Source organism: Schistocerca cancellata, chromosome 6 (assembly GCF_023864275.1).
Source record: "Schistocerca cancellata isolate TAMUIC-IGC-003103 chromosome 6, iqSchCanc2.1, whole genome shotgun sequence".
Taxonomy (NCBI): domain Eukaryota; kingdom Metazoa; phylum Arthropoda; class Insecta; order Orthoptera; family Acrididae; genus Schistocerca; species Schistocerca cancellata.
This window is the reverse complement of record NC_064631.1, coordinates 729671413-729688823: the sequence shown is the minus strand read 5'-3', so window position 1 is coordinate 729688823 and position 17411 is coordinate 729671413.

The following is a 17411-nucleotide window of genomic DNA, read 5'->3' as shown; positions in this document are numbered from 1 at the left end:
GTAATAGTTTGTAGTTCCGGCAATCGGCACACAAGCGTTGTATTGCGTTGTTTTGTTTTGTCAGATGACAGTCGCCAGATAGTCAGTGTTTTGTTCTTAGTTGTACCTAGTTACTCGAGTGAACATGGCTGGCGCAAGGCTTACATTCGATGAAAGGAAGTCAGGTATTGTAAGTACGAAAACATTAATGAGGTTCAACGGCAATGGCGAAATGAGTATCAAACAGAGCCACCGACACGTTTTACGATTCGTTGCATTCGAGACAAATTTGAAGCCTAAGGCTGTGTTAAAGAGGTACACAAACAACGATCTGGACGACCTATAACAGTAACAAGTCCAGCTAACTCCCGTCGTGTGTTACAACAATTCACTCGCTCACCACAGAAGTCTGTGAGACAGTGTGCCCTTGAAACAGGAGTGAGCCGCTCAAGTGTTCGGCGAATTTTGAAGACAGCAAAGTGTAAGTGCTACATCCCACGATTGCTACACGCAATGAACGAGGACGACTCAGATCGTAGAAGGGAGTACTGCGAGTGGTTTACTAATATTGTGCGAAACGATGAAGAGTTTGCAGAGATGATTGTGTGGTCTGATGAGGCACAGTTCAAACTCAATGGTACAGTAAATCGCCACAATTGCATCTACTGGGCCGCCGAAAATCCGAACGTCCGTGTAAACAAAGCCGTAAATTGCCAGGAGTAAATGTCTGGTGTGGGTTGTCTTTCCGGGGCTTGATTGGGCCATTCTTCTTTGACGGCACAGTTACCGGTGAGGTGTGCCTTCAGAAGCTTCAGACATCCACTTTACTGCCATCCGAGACTTGTATGGAGACAGAAGAGTTTCCTTTCAAAAAGATGGTACCCCAGGCCACTACCAAAATCGTGTTAGGGCGTATCTCGACGAAAATCTACCAGGAAGATGGATAGGCCGTAGACGTGCTGTGGAGTATCCACCACGTTTCCTAGACCTAACTCCTCTGGAATTTTACCTGTGGGAAACACTAAAGGACGTCGTTTATCGACAAAATGGTGACAATTTCGAACATCTACAGTGTTATCTTTAAGCTGGACTTTAAGCTACACTTTCACCAAAAATGAGACAACTCCGTCAATCAGTTTACGAGTTATGGACTTTTAAACAGTGGATAAATTTTTTTGGACCCCTCTGTATTTATGAGACACTTAACTGAAAAAAATTGTGGGTAATAGAGGAAGGAGGCCTACTTAAATTGATCGTCGAAAAAAGTACAAAATGTTCGGGGAAAGACTGGAATACAGGAATATGCAACTTAGAAATGAAATAAATATAAGTCCAGAGAAGCAGGAAAAATTTGAGGAAAAATAGGAAGATATTATTGTCTGAAGGACTGATTACGCATATAGAAAAGCCAAAACAATGTTTGGTGAAAAAAGCAGGGGTGGTGACATTGAGAATGCAATAGGGATTCCACTGTTAAACGCAGAGAAGAGGGCGGATAAGTGGGAAGAGTACTTAGAACGCCTCTGAGGTGGGAGGACTTTCCTGATTACCTGATACAAGAAATTAGAAGAGCTCTGGAAGACTTGAGATCAAATAAAGCTGAAGGGATGGAGAACAAAAGATCGGAATTTCTAAAATGATTAGGGGATATGACAGCCGAACGACTATGAGACTGACGACGTACCATTGGACTTTCGGAAAAACATCATCCACACAATTCCGAATACAGCTAAAGCAGACAGGGGCGAAAACTATCGCACCAACAATTTAACACCTCACGCATCCAAGGTGCTGACAAGAGTAATATACAGCAGAATGGAAAAGAAAATTGAGTAACTGTTAGATTAACGGTTTGGCTGTATGAAAGATAAAAAAATGAAATGAGCGTAAGCCATAGTTGGCCGGGAGTCCCCATCCGGGCAGGTTCAGCCGCCAAGTGCGAGTCTTATTTCAGTCGGCGCCACATTGGGCGACGTTACGACCCAGCTAAGCAGGCGGACTTCAGGAAAGATAAAGGCACCAGAGAGGCAGTTCTGATTTTGCACGTGACAACAGAAGCAAGAATGAAGAAAAATTAAGACACGATCATAGGATTTGTCGATCTAGAAAAAGAGTTCGACAATGTAAAATAGTGCAAGATGTTCTAAATTCGGAGAATGATAAGGGTAAACTACAGAGAAAGACGGGTAGTTTACAATATGTACAAGAACCAAGAGAATACAATAAAAGTGAGAGACCAAGAACGATGTGCTTGGATTAGAAGAGATGTAAGACAGGTATATATTGTTTTGCGCCTACTATTCAAGGTTCAAATGGCTCTGAGCACTATGGGACTTAACATCTATGGTCATCAGTCCCCTAGAACTTAGAACTACTTAAACCTAACTAACCTAAGGACTGCACACAACACCCAGTCATCACGAGGCAGAGGAAATCCTTGACCCCGCCGGGAATCGAACCCGGGAACCCGGGCGTGGGAAGCGAGAACGCTACCGCACGACCACGAGATGCGGACTACTATTCAAGAAGCAATGTAGAATTCAAAAGTAGGGGTCGAGAGTGGGATTAAAATTCAGGGTAAAAGTACACCAACGATAAAATTTGCTGATAGCATTGCTATCCGCAGTGAAAGTGATGAGGAATTACGGGATTTGTTAAATAGAATTTGGACTGAGAATAAATCGAAGAGAGACGAAAGTAATACGAAGCATCCAAAGGGTTTTACCAGGGAAAATGTGAAGACCAGCACGTGGGCTGTGGTGTGTAAGGGGAACGCAAAGATGACACAACCGCAACACCATTCGCAGTTAAAAATTTCTAACAGAAAATTTATTTAACAATTGCCAAGCTTAATTTCATATAGCAACCTATTTAGGGATTTAATTGATTCTGTTGAGTAATTTCTCGAACAATCCGTCTTTCAAATTGTGAGTTGTAATTGTTTGTTGTTGTTGTTGTGGTGGTGATGGTCTTCAGTCCAGAGAGTGGTTTGATGCAGCTCGCCATGCTATCCTGTGCAAGCTTCTTCATCTCCCAGTACCTACTGCAACATACATCCTTCCGAATCTGCCTAGCGTATTCATCTCTTAGTCTCCCTTTACGATTTTTACCCTCCACACTGCCATCCAATACTAAATTGGTGATAACTTGATGCATCAGAACATGTCCTACCAACCGATCCCTTCTTCTACTCAAGTTGTGCCACAAATTTCTCTTCTCCCCAATTCTATTCAATACCTCCTCATTAGTTATGTGATCTACCATCTTCTTCTTCTTCTTCCGTGTCCGGATGCACCAATTATATCTTCCCTTCCCAGTAATTAGCAACGTAGATTGCTTTGTCATTGACTTTCAAAATATCATCTTTAGTGCATGTTGTAGACATATCTGGGCAGATCCGATGGTGGTCCAAGTCCTGTATTGCTCCGCATTCACACCTGTCGCCATCACTGTAACCCCATTTAAATAGGTTTGATTTGCACCCAGTTACTCCAGTGCGCAGCCGGTTTAATGACCTCCAAGTTGTAAAAGGTAGTTGAAATCCTGCAGATCCCTCCTCAAGTAGTTCCATTGTGGAGTGTGGCACCATTTCTTCCCAAAGAGATAGCCGCCTTGCGGCGGGCTTGGTGGCGAGCTCTTCAGTAGTTTCAATGAAACTCCTGCGGGATTTCAGCCGGACACGTTGTTTTCGGTGCATATGCATCGGGTGTCGAGGATCATTCTTTTGTTTTGATGTTTCGATCTCGGCGGCTACTTGTCTGCGGATAGTGGGTGGTGCTTTGCCTATGATGGGGTAAATGATGTCTGTGGTTGAGCTCCCCACGATGAACCTGTTAGCTTCCGCAGTATGTTGTTCCCGGCAAAGACCTTTTTTTTAGTGTTGTGACAGTGCTGCTTAAAAGTAAGTGCTCTGTCCAATGTTACTCCCAGGTATTTTGGGCTGTTTGTATGTTTCAGCTCTTCCCCTTACCACATGACTCGGAGTTTCCGTTTGGCTTGTTTGTTCCTAAGATGGAAGGCGGATACTTGAGATTTACTAGGGTTTGGTTTGAGATTATTGCCGTCGTAATAGGTAGCAAGTTCTGTTAAGGCTCCTGTGAGATTCTCCTCCATTTGTTCAAAGGTTTTATCCTGTGTGGCCACTGCTGCATCATCAGCATATATGAACATCCGTGTCTGGCGGCTGATGGGAAGATCATTGGTATAGATGTTAAATAATATTGGAGCCAAGACACTACCCTGTGCAAGTCCATTTTTCTGTGTCCTCCATCGGCTGTTTTTAGATTGTAAGGTTACATAGTAGCGTCTGTTTTGTAGCAGACATCGCACGAACATAGAAAGGCTGTAGTCCTTAGTGACATTATACACTTTTTGGGTAAGCAACTTATGGTTAACTGTGTCATATGCAGCACTGAGATCCAGGAATGCGACCCCAGTTACTTCTCCTCTCTGATAGCCGTCTTCGATGTACTGTGTGAGATTAAGGATTTGGCCACAGCATGATTTTCCTGGTCGGAATCCAGCTTGTTCGTTAATGAGGGCTTTGTCCACATAATCAGCTATGCGTTTGAGGACCATTCGCTCCAGCACTTTAAATAAATGACAAAGCAGTGACACAGGCCGGAAATTTTTAGCTTCAGCTGGGTCTTTCCCTGGTTTTAATAACGCAATAACCCGAGCTTTCCTCCACAGTTTAGGAATTTGCATTGTTGTAATACAGTTATTCATTAGCTCTAGGATCCATGCTTGTACTCACGGTCCAAAATGTTTAATTTGCCCAGATCTCAGATCGTCGAGGCCAGCGGCCTTATTGTTTTTCAAATCATTGATGGCATCTTGTAGCTCCTGAATGAAGAACGGACGAGCTAGGAAGCTAATCTCCTCGTTCAATTTTCTTTTAATTTTGCCATTCCTGATCTTCCTTTTAGTTTTTCCGTTCATGAGTAGTTGGTGAGCTATCTGATCAGGTGTAACTTCACTGTAATTTGGTTGTGGTTCTGTTGGGTCGTTGTTGAGACTTTTGACCAGTTTCCATGCCTTCCTACCTATTGCTGTGCTTCATGTCCGTCTCTTGTAGGAGGTTGCACCACTTTTCCTTTCTCGCTTCGGAGATACCAGACATCAGTACCTCACCTGCCTGGATCGTTTCCTCTGAGAAGGGGTCCTTATTGTACAGTTCTTCATACTTTTTCAGAGCTTCCTTCCTGCTACCATTTAGTCCAGCGATATACTGGGTGCGGCGTCCTCTAGGTATGCGCCGTCGAGAGATTTTCTTGACAAGGTCTATAAGAGTTTCATATGATTGTATCTCTGGTTTAATTTCCAAGATCTCCTTATCAAAGTCCTTCGGTATTCTTCTTCAGCACCACATTTCTAAACCTCCTATTCTCTTCTTGTCCAAACTATTTATCGTCCACCTTTCACTTCCATATATAGCTATACTGCACACATATCCTTTCAGAAACGACTTCCTGACATTTAAATCTATACCCAATGTTAACAAATTTCTCTTCTTCAGAAATGCTTTCCTTGCCATTGCCAGTCTACATTTTATATCCTCTCTACTTCGACCATCATCAGTTATTTTTCTCCCCAAATAGCAAAACTCCTTTACTACTTTGAGTGTCTCAGTTCCTAATCTAATTCCCTGAGCATCACCCGACTTAATTTGACTACATTCCATCATCCTCGTTTTGCTTTTATTGACGTTTCAACAAACTGTCGATTCCGTTCAACTGCTCTTCCAGATCCTTTTCTGTCTCTGACAGAATTACAATGTCATCGGCGAACCTCAGAGTTTTTATTTCTTCTCCATGGATTTTAGTTCCTACTCCAAATTTTTCTTTTGTTTCATTTACTGCTTGCTCAATATACAGATTGAATAACATCGGGGATAGGCAACAACCCTGTCTCACTCCCTTCCCAACCACTGTTTCCCTTTCATGCCCCTCGATTCTTAAAACTGCCATCTGGTTTCTGTACAAACTGTAAATAGCCTTTCGCTCCCTGTATTTTACCCCTGTCACTTTGAGAATTTGAAAGAGAGTATTCCAGTCAACATTGTCAAAAGCTTTCTCTAAGTCTACAAATCATAGAAACGTAGGTTTGCCTTTCCTTAATCTATTTTCTAAGATAAGTCGTAGGGTCAGTATTGCCTCACGTGTTCCAACATTTCTACGGAATACAAACTGATCTTCCCCGAGGCCGGCTTCTACCAGTTTTTCCATTCGTTTGTAAAGGATTCGCGTTAGTATTTGCAGCTGTGGCGTGTTAAAATGATAGTTCGGCAATTTTCACATCTGTCAATACCTGCTTTTTTTGGGATTGGAATTATTATATTCTTCCTGAAGTCTGAGGGTATTTCGCCTGTCTCATACATCTTGTTCACCAGATGGTAGAGTTTTGTCAGGGCTGGCTCTCCCAAGGCTGTCAGTAGTTCTAATTCAATGTTGTCTACTCCCGGGGCCTTGTTTCGACATTGGTCTTTCAGTGCTCTGTCGAACTCTCCACGCAGTATCATATCTCCCATTTCACCTTCCTCTACAACCATTTCCGTAATATTGTCCTCAAGTACATCGCCCTTTTTCATCCCCTCTATATACTCCTTCCAGCTTTCTGCTTTCCCTTCTTTGCTTTGCTTAGAACTGGGTTTCAATCTGAGCTCTTGATATTTATACAAGTGGTTCTCTTTTCTGCAAAGGTCTTTAACTTTCCTGTAGGCAGTATCCATCTTACGCCTAGTGAGATATGCCTCTACATCCTTACATTTGTCCTCTAGCCATCCCTGCTTAGCCATTTTGCACTTCCTGTCGATCTCATTTTTGAGATGTTTGTATTACTTTTTGCCTCCTTCATTTACTGAATTTTTATATTTTCTCCTTTCATCGATTAAATTTAAGACATCTTCTGTTACCCAAGGATTTCTACTAGCCCTCGCCTTTTTACTTACTTGATCCTCTGCTGCCTTCACTATTTCATCCCTCAAAGCTACCCATTCTTTCTCTACTCTATTAATTTCCCTCATTTCTGTCAGTATTTCTCTAATGCTCTCCCTGAAACTCTCTACAACCTCCTGTTCTGTCAGTTTATACAGGTCTCATCTCCTTAAATTCCCACCTTTTCGCCGATTCTTCAGTTTTAATCTACAATTCTTGACCAATAGATTATGGTCAGAGTCCACATCTGCCCCTGAAAATGTCTTAAAATGTAAAACCTGGTACCTAAAGCTCTGTCTTATCATTATATAATCTATCTGAAACCTTCCAGTATCTCCAGGCCTCTTCCATACATACAACCTTTTTTCAGGATTCTTGAACCAAGTGTTAGCTGTGATTAAGTTATGCTTTGCGCAAAATTCTACTAGGCAGCTTCCTCTTCCAGTTTTTATTCCCATTCTATATTCACCTTCTCTTCCTTTTCCTACTACCGAATTTAAGTCACCCATTTAAATTTTCATCTCCCTTCACTATCTGAATAATTTCTTTTAACTCATCATACATTTCAGCAATCTCTGTGTCATCTGTGGAGCTAGTTGCCGTATAAACTTGTACTACTGTGTTAGGCGTGGGCTTCGTGTCTATCTTGCCCACAATAATGCGTTCATAATGCTGTTTGTAGTAGCTTACCCGTACTCCTATTTTTTATTCATTATTAAACCTACTCCTGCATTACCCCTATTTGATTTTGTAATTATAACCCTGTAATCACCTGACCAGTAGTCTTGTCCTCCTACCTCCGAACTTCACTAATTCACACTATATCTAAGTTTAACCTATCCATATCCCTTTTTAAATTTTTTAACCCACCTGCTCGATTAAGGGATCTGACATTCCACGCTCCGATCCGCAGAACGCCGGTTTTCTTTCTCCTGATAACGACGTCCTCCTGAATAGTCCCCCCCCCCCCACCCCCCGGAGATCCGAATGGGGGATTTTACCTCCGGGATATTTCACCCAAGAGGACGCCATCATCATTTAACCATACAGTAAACCTGCATGCCCTCGGCAAAAATTGTAGTTTCCCCTTGCTTTCAGCCGTTCGCAGTACCAGCACATTAAGGCCGTTTTGGTTAGTGTTACAAGATCAGATCCGTCAATTATCCAGACAGTTGGCCCTGCAACTACTGAAAAGGCTGCTGCCCCTGTTCAGGAACCACACATTTGTCTGGCTTCTAAACAGATACCCCTCCTTTGTGGTTGCACCTACGGTACTGCCATCTGTATCGCTGATGCACGTAAGCCTCCCTACCAACGGCAAGGTCCATGGTTCATGGGGTGGGGGAGGGGGAGATTGTCTTGTAGAGAGAAAATCTTACTTGAAGATTCTAGGAATTCTTTTTATGTATTGCTTATTGTCAATATTATTTTACTGTCAGCAATCAGAGTTGTCAAGTTAATAATTTTTTTCATTGCTGGTTTTCAGAGTTCGTTTAAAGTTTTTTGAACTGACCATCTGTGTTCAAGTGTTTAAAAGTTTTGAAAAGCTTACAATAAATCTGTTTTTAAGGTACGTTTGTAACGTGGCTTGGCACCTTACGACTCCCCTCCCACTCCTACCATTTCATTTTCCATAAACGCCGTATGGTATAGCTACGCGACGCACTTTCTTAAAATTTCCTCAACTGAAACCTTCTACGTTCAACTCTAGGTGCACAAATATTTTTTTACGTATCATAACGCAGAGGAAGACCTTCTGTGTATTTTAACTTTTCTTGTTTCCTGTTGAATTCTTCAGTATAACTTTTACAACTTCGGCTTCAGGTAGGTTGACTTCTGGTGTTAAAAATTTTTCATGGTCTCCCCTGACTAGCTTCTTTCGCGCTTCAATGAACTGAAAGAAAAGACTACTACGAAATACAGTATCTGCCACTCTCAAACGTGTTCTTCAAGCCTTTAATTCTGTTTCTATCCACATTCATGAGCACCACATAGACTCTTTTTGCGATTGTTGAACGTAATTTTCTTTTCTTGTGATCACAGGAGTTGCCTCTAAGTTTGCTGAGCGTCAGAAAACGTAAAAAATTAAAAAAAAACGTAGTGAGCGACGGTGACGGATTGAAAATTTCCAAACTTTGGAGGATGGTCAGTGTTGGCGGGTTTGTGTTAGTGTACAGCAGCATCTAAATCTACACTCAACAATCCACCTTAATGCGTACTTAGTGTATTACTGTTATTTGTCTGTTCTAGTTGCAAAGGCTGCGTGAGAAGAGCGACTGACTCCGCACGAGGACCACTTTCTCTGATTTTCCCGCCACGGTCATTTCGCGAGGTATTCGTGGGATGAGATGACACGTTGCTGCACTCCTTCGCGAACGGGTTCTCTCGGAGCCTCCCCGTGGTGTGCGCCCCCTGCCTTGTCACGTCTGAAACAGGGGCTGGCCACGTCGGCTCCTGGCGCTTAAAAACTGAACCCGCTTCCAAACGCGCAGCTCTTCTTTGAATCGTCTCTCTATTCCTCAATTACACGTAGCAAGAGGTTCAGCATGACGAGCATACTCAAAAATCGGTCAATGAGAGTTTCGTAATCTGTAGTGGGTAAATTACTTTATAATAGGATTCCTCCAAAGAATTTAAATCCGATGTCTGGTTTTCCTGAAACTCATTTATGTGGTCGTGACATTTCATTTTAATCTGAAAGCACACTCCTAACAGTTTCACAGTATTTACTATTTTAAGTGATTGGGCGCCAATCGTGTAATCGAACTATAGTGGGCGCTCGAATTTAACTCTCTGCGATTTTGAAGACCTGAATTTAATCACTCTTAATCTTGTATTTCGTACTCAAAACAGTACTGCCTAGTTTTAGCGAACTGCATCCGGCAGTCAAGGGACAAAGCTGTAAACTGGCCCGCCGATCTCATGGACGAACAGAGAGAGCTGAATATCGCAAGATCGATGTTTGCGGAATACGTGTCAGTTACCATTGAAGCGATTTTCTCTTTCCGAAGGGACCACAATGCCTGAATATGAAACACGTTCCATAATTCTGCACCGATATAGACGACGTAGACGTCTCATTATTCTCATCTGTCCGACTATCTTTCTTGTAAAAGAACTGCGCCCTTTTTCCAATCGCTTGTAGCAGCTTCCTTTCTACAGAGAACTACGGTAACGGCTGCTAGAAGAGGTCTACGTTCTATGACGTTGTCGGCGTAGAGTGGAATAAACTCTGGCCATAACGTCCAGACGCTTTTCCTCTGTTGACCGATTTAAACACAGTATCTGTGGTGTTGGATATAGTGCGTCGATTGAAATTAGGATCCTAGTACGGTAATCTTGCACAAGACACACTTCAGTATCTCGATCATCTCTGAATCATCCTCCGTTTCAGTGCCACTATGATTACCGAGTCAGCTGATACAAGAAGTCTGTTTGATGACCTTAGATAGGAGCAAAGCTTTTCAATCTATCGTTATGTCTGTAGATACAATTTTACTTCCAATTTCATCGAGCTCTGAGAGTATACCATTCGTTGCCAGATCGTGGCGAGTAGTATGCGTGGAACGTGATGTAATGCTTACGTAAACATGGTCGGTATGAAGCAACAGGCGCCAACGTAATAAAACTGGTCACTGTACAGAGCCGAAGTCTTTGTTGTCAGAGGTATCAATGTTCAATCAAGGAGAACAGCTAAATGGGTAAGTAGTGTGGTCCTTGTGTAGCACACAAATATTAATTACCTTTTATCACGATCCTGTTTGCAGTGTGCTGCATTCTTACAAAACATGGTACTTGGCAAATCAGAAAAAAGTCCTATAAACATATGCCCACAAACAAATGCTTGTTGAAATGTGAGCCATTCTGTTCTGATGCAGCTACATAAGATTCTCACTGTGGGCACCATCTCATCTTACAAGTCCTTCAACCTCACGAACTCATGGGAACACAACTGGCCGCTCTCTGATTTGATCACATGCATAGGACTCACGCTTCAGTAACGTGTACACATTCTCGATTGGTGTGGGAACACACAAATGCTTTTAAGTGACTCAGTCGCCAGGAATCTAGGGGATAAAGATCAGATGAAAGGGAAAGCCGTGGTACATGGGCTCCTACACGATTCCGATGTTCATTGAAAAAGTATGTGTTAGGAAGCCTAAGCGTAGGAACTGGCGTGGTGGCCTGCCGTAGGAGACAGCTGTAGGTGCTATATCTGACGACAGAGTTATTGTTTTAGGGATAAGAAGACAGACATAACAATAACAAATGAGCAATTATTGTCTGCAGGACGACACCCTGCCAACACCGACTACTTACGGTTCTTGACACAAATAAAACTATTTACATCTCAACAAGTATTTACTGCCGGACGCAGGTTTACAGAACTTTTTTCATTCTCCTACTGGCTAGTAAGAACTTGAGATGTTTTAATCACTCTTATTCTACTTGTCAACTAAAAATGATTAGAAATATTATCCCAATATTAATCTGAATTAAGGAACATTACGAATCGCTCTGGCAATTTACTGCCACGGCTACGGATTTTAGGAAAGTCATCTCAATTGAGTAGGAAAGTAGTGCAAGTACGGAGAAAATGACAGAGTATGCTATTAGAATCGCTACAAATGCAATTATCAGAGAAACATATTACCAAAGGATAGGCGACTGTTACCAATTATAATTTGGTTGAAGAAGTGAGTCTTATTTTGTGTTGGATGTTTTTTTTTTTTTTCTTTTCTTGTAGTGTTTTTGCGTCATATCTTGACCCGTTTATGAACACGTTTCACGCAAATTTTTCTCTGACATATTCTTCTAGTTTCAAAACCTGCTTCGGCCCAGAACTTGCAGCAGGCCCCTGGGCTTTCACGGGCGGTGCTCTAAACGACTCGGTTTCTTTTATAGCTATTCAAACGCAACTGATAACAGTCTCACTTCTGGCAGTAAAGTTTTTCGGACTTGAAGACTATGCTTCGATAGCTCGGTCAATGAGAGGATTCCCTGAGAAAGGCAAGGTTCCTTTCCTCTTCGAGCCTCGGTTCAGCACACGGTTTTAATCTGCCAGAAAGTCTGAAAACAGCGCACACTCCGCTGCAGTGCGAAAGAATATTTCCGAATATTGCGCTGGGATTACGTAGAGCGTAAGTTTCTCATAATATCAGAAGATAGCAAACCGAGCACTGCTAAAGGTGAGTGGTCGTATGTGAGGGTTTCGAGGCGTGGATGTCTCACGTAACGGACAGCACCTTCTGTCGCTCCCAGTATCGTTGCTGTAACGACTGAAAGCCGGAGCTCCGATTTCTTCTTTACCAACTTCGTCCTTTCATGGGCTTCGAAATCACGGAACGGCGCGACAAATCAAATTCATAGTGAAATAAGTTTACTTGATAGCCTAGAATTAAAATGCAAGCAGATGATGCGTTATCGGCACAGTTCATTTTCGGAAGGCGATTAGCGTGTTCGCGATAAAGAGTGCAGTGTATGGTTGTTCCCCTTCAGTGACTATCTTATGGAACATGTGTAGCTGTGCAAAGCAGAGAACAGTCGCTCGCCTACGACTACGGTACTCGGCTCTCATCTGTGGTATACACCCCAAGAAACTGTCATAAAGCGCTTGATGTTCCGAAAATTGAGTCACATGCGTGCTGCAGAACCTGACACAAAACAAAACGCATGCGAATAGCATCATTAGTACTGCAGCAACAGTGAGATGACGACGAGAAGTACACGGACGTCATGAAACGTTAGTTAATCACACTACTCCTTATCCCAGAAACAAAGCACACGTCTACGGATTGTTGTGTAAGAATATCCTAAGAGAAACGGCAGTCTGCGAAACTCTGTCATAGTGGCGAATCTTTCAGACAACTAGCGAGTAGTGATCGGTTCAGTTCTCGACTTCTGATCATCTCTCATCGGCTCAGTGCACTACTCGTGTTATGAAGAAGTCGTGACAACGTTATCTGAAAATGCGGCACTAGACTGTCTGACCAAAGTATCCGGAGACAGTGCGCATTAATATGGGTTGTATCAACCCTTCACTCTTATGGAGGCTTCAACCTCGTAACAAGTGTATGAAAGTCTACGGAGGAGTGGCAGCCCATTCCTCCTGGAGAGCTGAAACCAGAGAAGATAATGGTTTTCGACGCAAGGGGCTGGAGCGAAGTCGACGTTCTAACTTGTATCAAAGGTGTTCCGCTGGTTTCTAGTCGGACTTCTGGACAGCCCAGTCCATTTGACGAACGTTATTGTTCACAAACCACTGCCTCACAGGTTCTGCTTTATGACAGGTTGCATTGTAATGCTGACACAGCACCGAACTTTTCCGCTGCTTCAATCTGTGCACGATGCTGTTAAATGTGCTCATATCCTTCCGTATTTAGTGTTTTCTTAAATAAAATAAGGGGACCACACCCTACCTGCGAAAACATCCCTAGACCGCATCACCTCACTGTCGGCGGTACACATTATGGTAGCTAACATTCTCCAGGCATTCGGCAAACCAAACAATTCCATTGAACTGCCACAGGGTATAGCGTGATGCATCGCTCCAGATCACTCGCTTCCAGTCACCCACCGTCCAGTGGCGTTGCTCTTCACAGCACCTCGAGCGTCGATTACCACTTAAACTGCAGAATTATGTGTTTTAGGAACAGTTGCTCGAGCACTGTACCCCCTTCTTTTTAAATCCTTACGCGTAGCCTGGACAGCTGGTAGCAATGTAGAACTCACTAGAGACTAGTTCTGCTGATTTTATTAGATTTTTTACGACTACCCCCGCAGTGCTCGACGGACGCTGTCCATATTGGTTTAGCTGTGGTCGTTCCTTCGCGTTTACATTTCATAATCGCATCTCTATCAGTCGACTTGGTCTGCTTTAGATAGATTTCAGTGTCCTTGATAGATTTGCCACTAATGTGACATGCGATAACTAGTCCACGCTCGAAGTAACTGAGCTCTTGTGACTGCACGATTGTGATGTTACTTCTTCTCAAATGAGATCATTTCCCGTCTCTTTTTACACCGGCTGATGCGCCCATCGTGACATCTAGTGGTCAGTTATGCAGTACATAGAGTTGTCCGGATACTTTTGTCCAGATGATGTATCTATAGTTTTTCCCTTGCTACAACCAATTTCCACCTATTATTAAAACTGAAAAATTATCGAGTCGCGTCAATATTTTAACTGTGGCAAAGAGAAGCAGACGGTTCAGTTCCCATGGCAACCTCTGTGAGGCAGAAATTTTAAAAAAATTAATACAACACAACGATATGTATTTACATTCCAGTCGTTCAGTCATTCCTTTACATGTTTCAACACTTGTATCCATCTCACTATGCTCCCTTTCTTTTTGTGGCCAGAGAAACTTACTTCCTGCATAACTCCAATTTGTTGTCCGCCTGCTTAGCCGGCACGGTAGCTCAGTGTGTTCGGTCAGAGGGTTAGCTTCCTCTGTAATAAAAAGACTGAGTTAATCGATCAACAACGAACTTAAAAGGGTGTCTTACGACGTCCGCCCCGAGCAGATGCAACGAACAAAACCGAACAAAATGAGACTAAAAAAAAAAAAAAGAAAAAAAAGAAAAGCTGGGTGGTAACGTGCTTGCCTCCCACGCAAGCGGCCCCGGGTTAGATTCCCGGCCGGGTGGGAGATTTTCTCCCCTCGGGGACTGGGTGTTGTGTTGTCGTCATCATCATTTCATCCTCATCACCAGCGCGCAATTCACCCAATGTGGAGTCGAATGAAATAAGACTCGCATTTGGCGGCCGAAGTTCCCCGAGTAGGGGCCGCCCGGCCAATGATGCCATACGCTCATTTCCATTTTTTCCCGAATATGTTTTAAATTGCGTATAAAATCGTTATTTGCCACATTTATATGAAACATCATAAACTTCTGCAAAGCAAAGTCTGACTCTTGCTTGACCTTTCTTTAGAGTATCGTTCTATAACTGTAACATTTTAGAATTTATAGGCTATATACGCAGTGTGTGCTGTTCAGTCAACACCTGTTCCTCTAAAGAAGTACGAACTGCTATAACTGCAGCTTATAATGATGTCAATTACTGTAATTCTTTTACATGTCTACACATAAAAGAAAGTTATGCATCACCCTGGTTCTCAGAACTCCTGAAGATAGACTTTGACTATGGATATTGTGTCACAGACACAGTCCCTTTGACTGTTCAGAGATGTCACTATACCCGCCCAAAGATGTAAACAACCATGCGTGGGCAGCGCCTATTAGACGGATGGGTCCGACAGCCGATCAGTTCCCGTCATTCCACCAGGAAGGAGACAAACGACTCTTGTTGTCTATAGTTCAACCACGACTAGACGGTCAATACCGCGGCGCGATCGCGGTCGCATTGTTACTCTCAACAAGGGAAGTATCCAGGCGTTTCGGAGTGAACCAAAGCGATGTTGTTCGGACATGGAGGAGACACACAGAGACAGGAATTGTCCATCACATTCCTCGCTCAGGCCGCCCAAGGGCTACTACTCAAGTGGATGACCGCTACCTACGGATTATGGCTCGAAGGAACCCTGACAGCAACGCTACCATGTTGAATAATGCTTTTCATGCAGCCACAGGGCGTCGTGTTACAACTGTGCACAATAGGCTGCATGATGCGCACCTTCACTCCCGACGTCCATGGCGAGGTCCATCCTTGCAACCACGACACTATGCACCGCGGTGCAGATGGGCCCAACAATATGCCGAATGGACCGCTTAGTGTTGGCATCACGTTCTCTTCACTGATGAGTGTCGCATATGCCTTGAACCAGACAATCGTCGGAGACGTGTTTGGAGTCAACCCGGTCAGGATTAACGGCTTAGCTACACTGTCCAGTGAGTGCAGCAAGATGGAGGTTCGTTGCTGTTTTGGGGTGGCATTATGTGGGGCAGACGTACGCCGCTGCTGTCATGGAAAGCGCCGTAAAGGATGTACGATACGTGAAAGCCATCCTCCGACCGATAGTGCAACCATATCGGCAGCATATTGGCGAGGCCATCGCCTTCATGGACGACAATTCACGACCCCATTGAGCACATCTTGTGAATGACTTCCTTCAGGATAACGACATCGCTCGACCAGTGTGGCCAGCATATTCACCATACATGAACCCTATCGAACATGCTTGGGATAGATTGAAAAGGGCTGTTTATGGACGACGCGACCCACCAATGACTCTGAGGGATCTATGGTGAATCGCAGTTGAGGAGTGGAACAATATGGACCAAAAGTGCCTTGATAAACTTGTGGATAGTATGCCACGACGAATTCAGACATGCGTCTGTGCAGTAGGACGTGCTACTGGGTATTAGAGGTACCGGTGTGCAGCAATCTAGACCGCCACCTCTGAAGGCCTCCCTGTATGGTGGTACAACATACTATGTGTGGTTTTCATGAGAAATAAAAAGGACTGAAATGATGTTTAAGTTGACCTATATTCCAATTTTCTGTACAGGTTCCGGAACTCTCGGAACCGGTGTGATGAAAAACTTTATTTGATTTGTGTATAATCAGCATACAATACGGTTTGAAGGCATAACAATTTCTCCTTCCTTTTTTTCAGCGTCTCGGTTCTCCCCCTGAGTCAACATCCTTTATCAGAACTAAACAAAATTGTCCATCAAATGCAATGGAGTCCCTTCTTCCGATTCACAGCGATTTCAAAATATCGTTCCAAGTTGTTCACTAGATAAAGGCAGCTGTATATGCACCGAACGAGGAACACGTTGACCAGCGAAGCAGCAGTAGAGCGGTTTAGCGCAATGTCGTTATGGCTGCGTTTCTGAAAAATGAAATACGCAGGCAATCAGGTCAAAAAGATGATTTGTTATGATTTGCTTGTATTTCAGGCCTGACGCTCGTATAAATTTCAGATGATCTATTTACACTCCTGGAAATTGAAATAAGAACACCGTGAATTCATTGTCCCAGGAAGGGGAAACTTTATTGACACATTCCTGGGGTCAGATACATCACATGATCACACTGACAGAACCACAGGCACATAGACACAGGCATCAGAGCATGCACAATGTCGGCACTAGTACAGTGTATATCCATCTTTCGCAGCAATGCAGGCTGCTATTCTCCCATGGAGACGATCGTAGAGGTGCTGGATGTAGTGCTGTGGAACGGCTTGCCATGCCATTTCCACCTGGCGCCTTAGATGGACCAGCGTTCGTGCTGGACGTGCAGACCGCGTGAGACGACGCTTCATCCAGTCCCAAACATGCTCAATGGGGGACAGATCCGGAGATCTTGCTGGCCAGGGTAGTTGACTTACACCTTCTAGAGCACGTTGGGTGGCACGGGATACATGCGGACGTGCATTGTCCTGTTGGAACAGCAAGTTCCCTTGCCGGTCTAGGAATGGTAGAACGATGGGTTCGATGACGGTTTGGATGTACCGTGCACTATTCAGTGTCCCCTCGACGATCACCAGTGGTGTACGGCCAGTGTAGGAGATCGCTCCCCACACC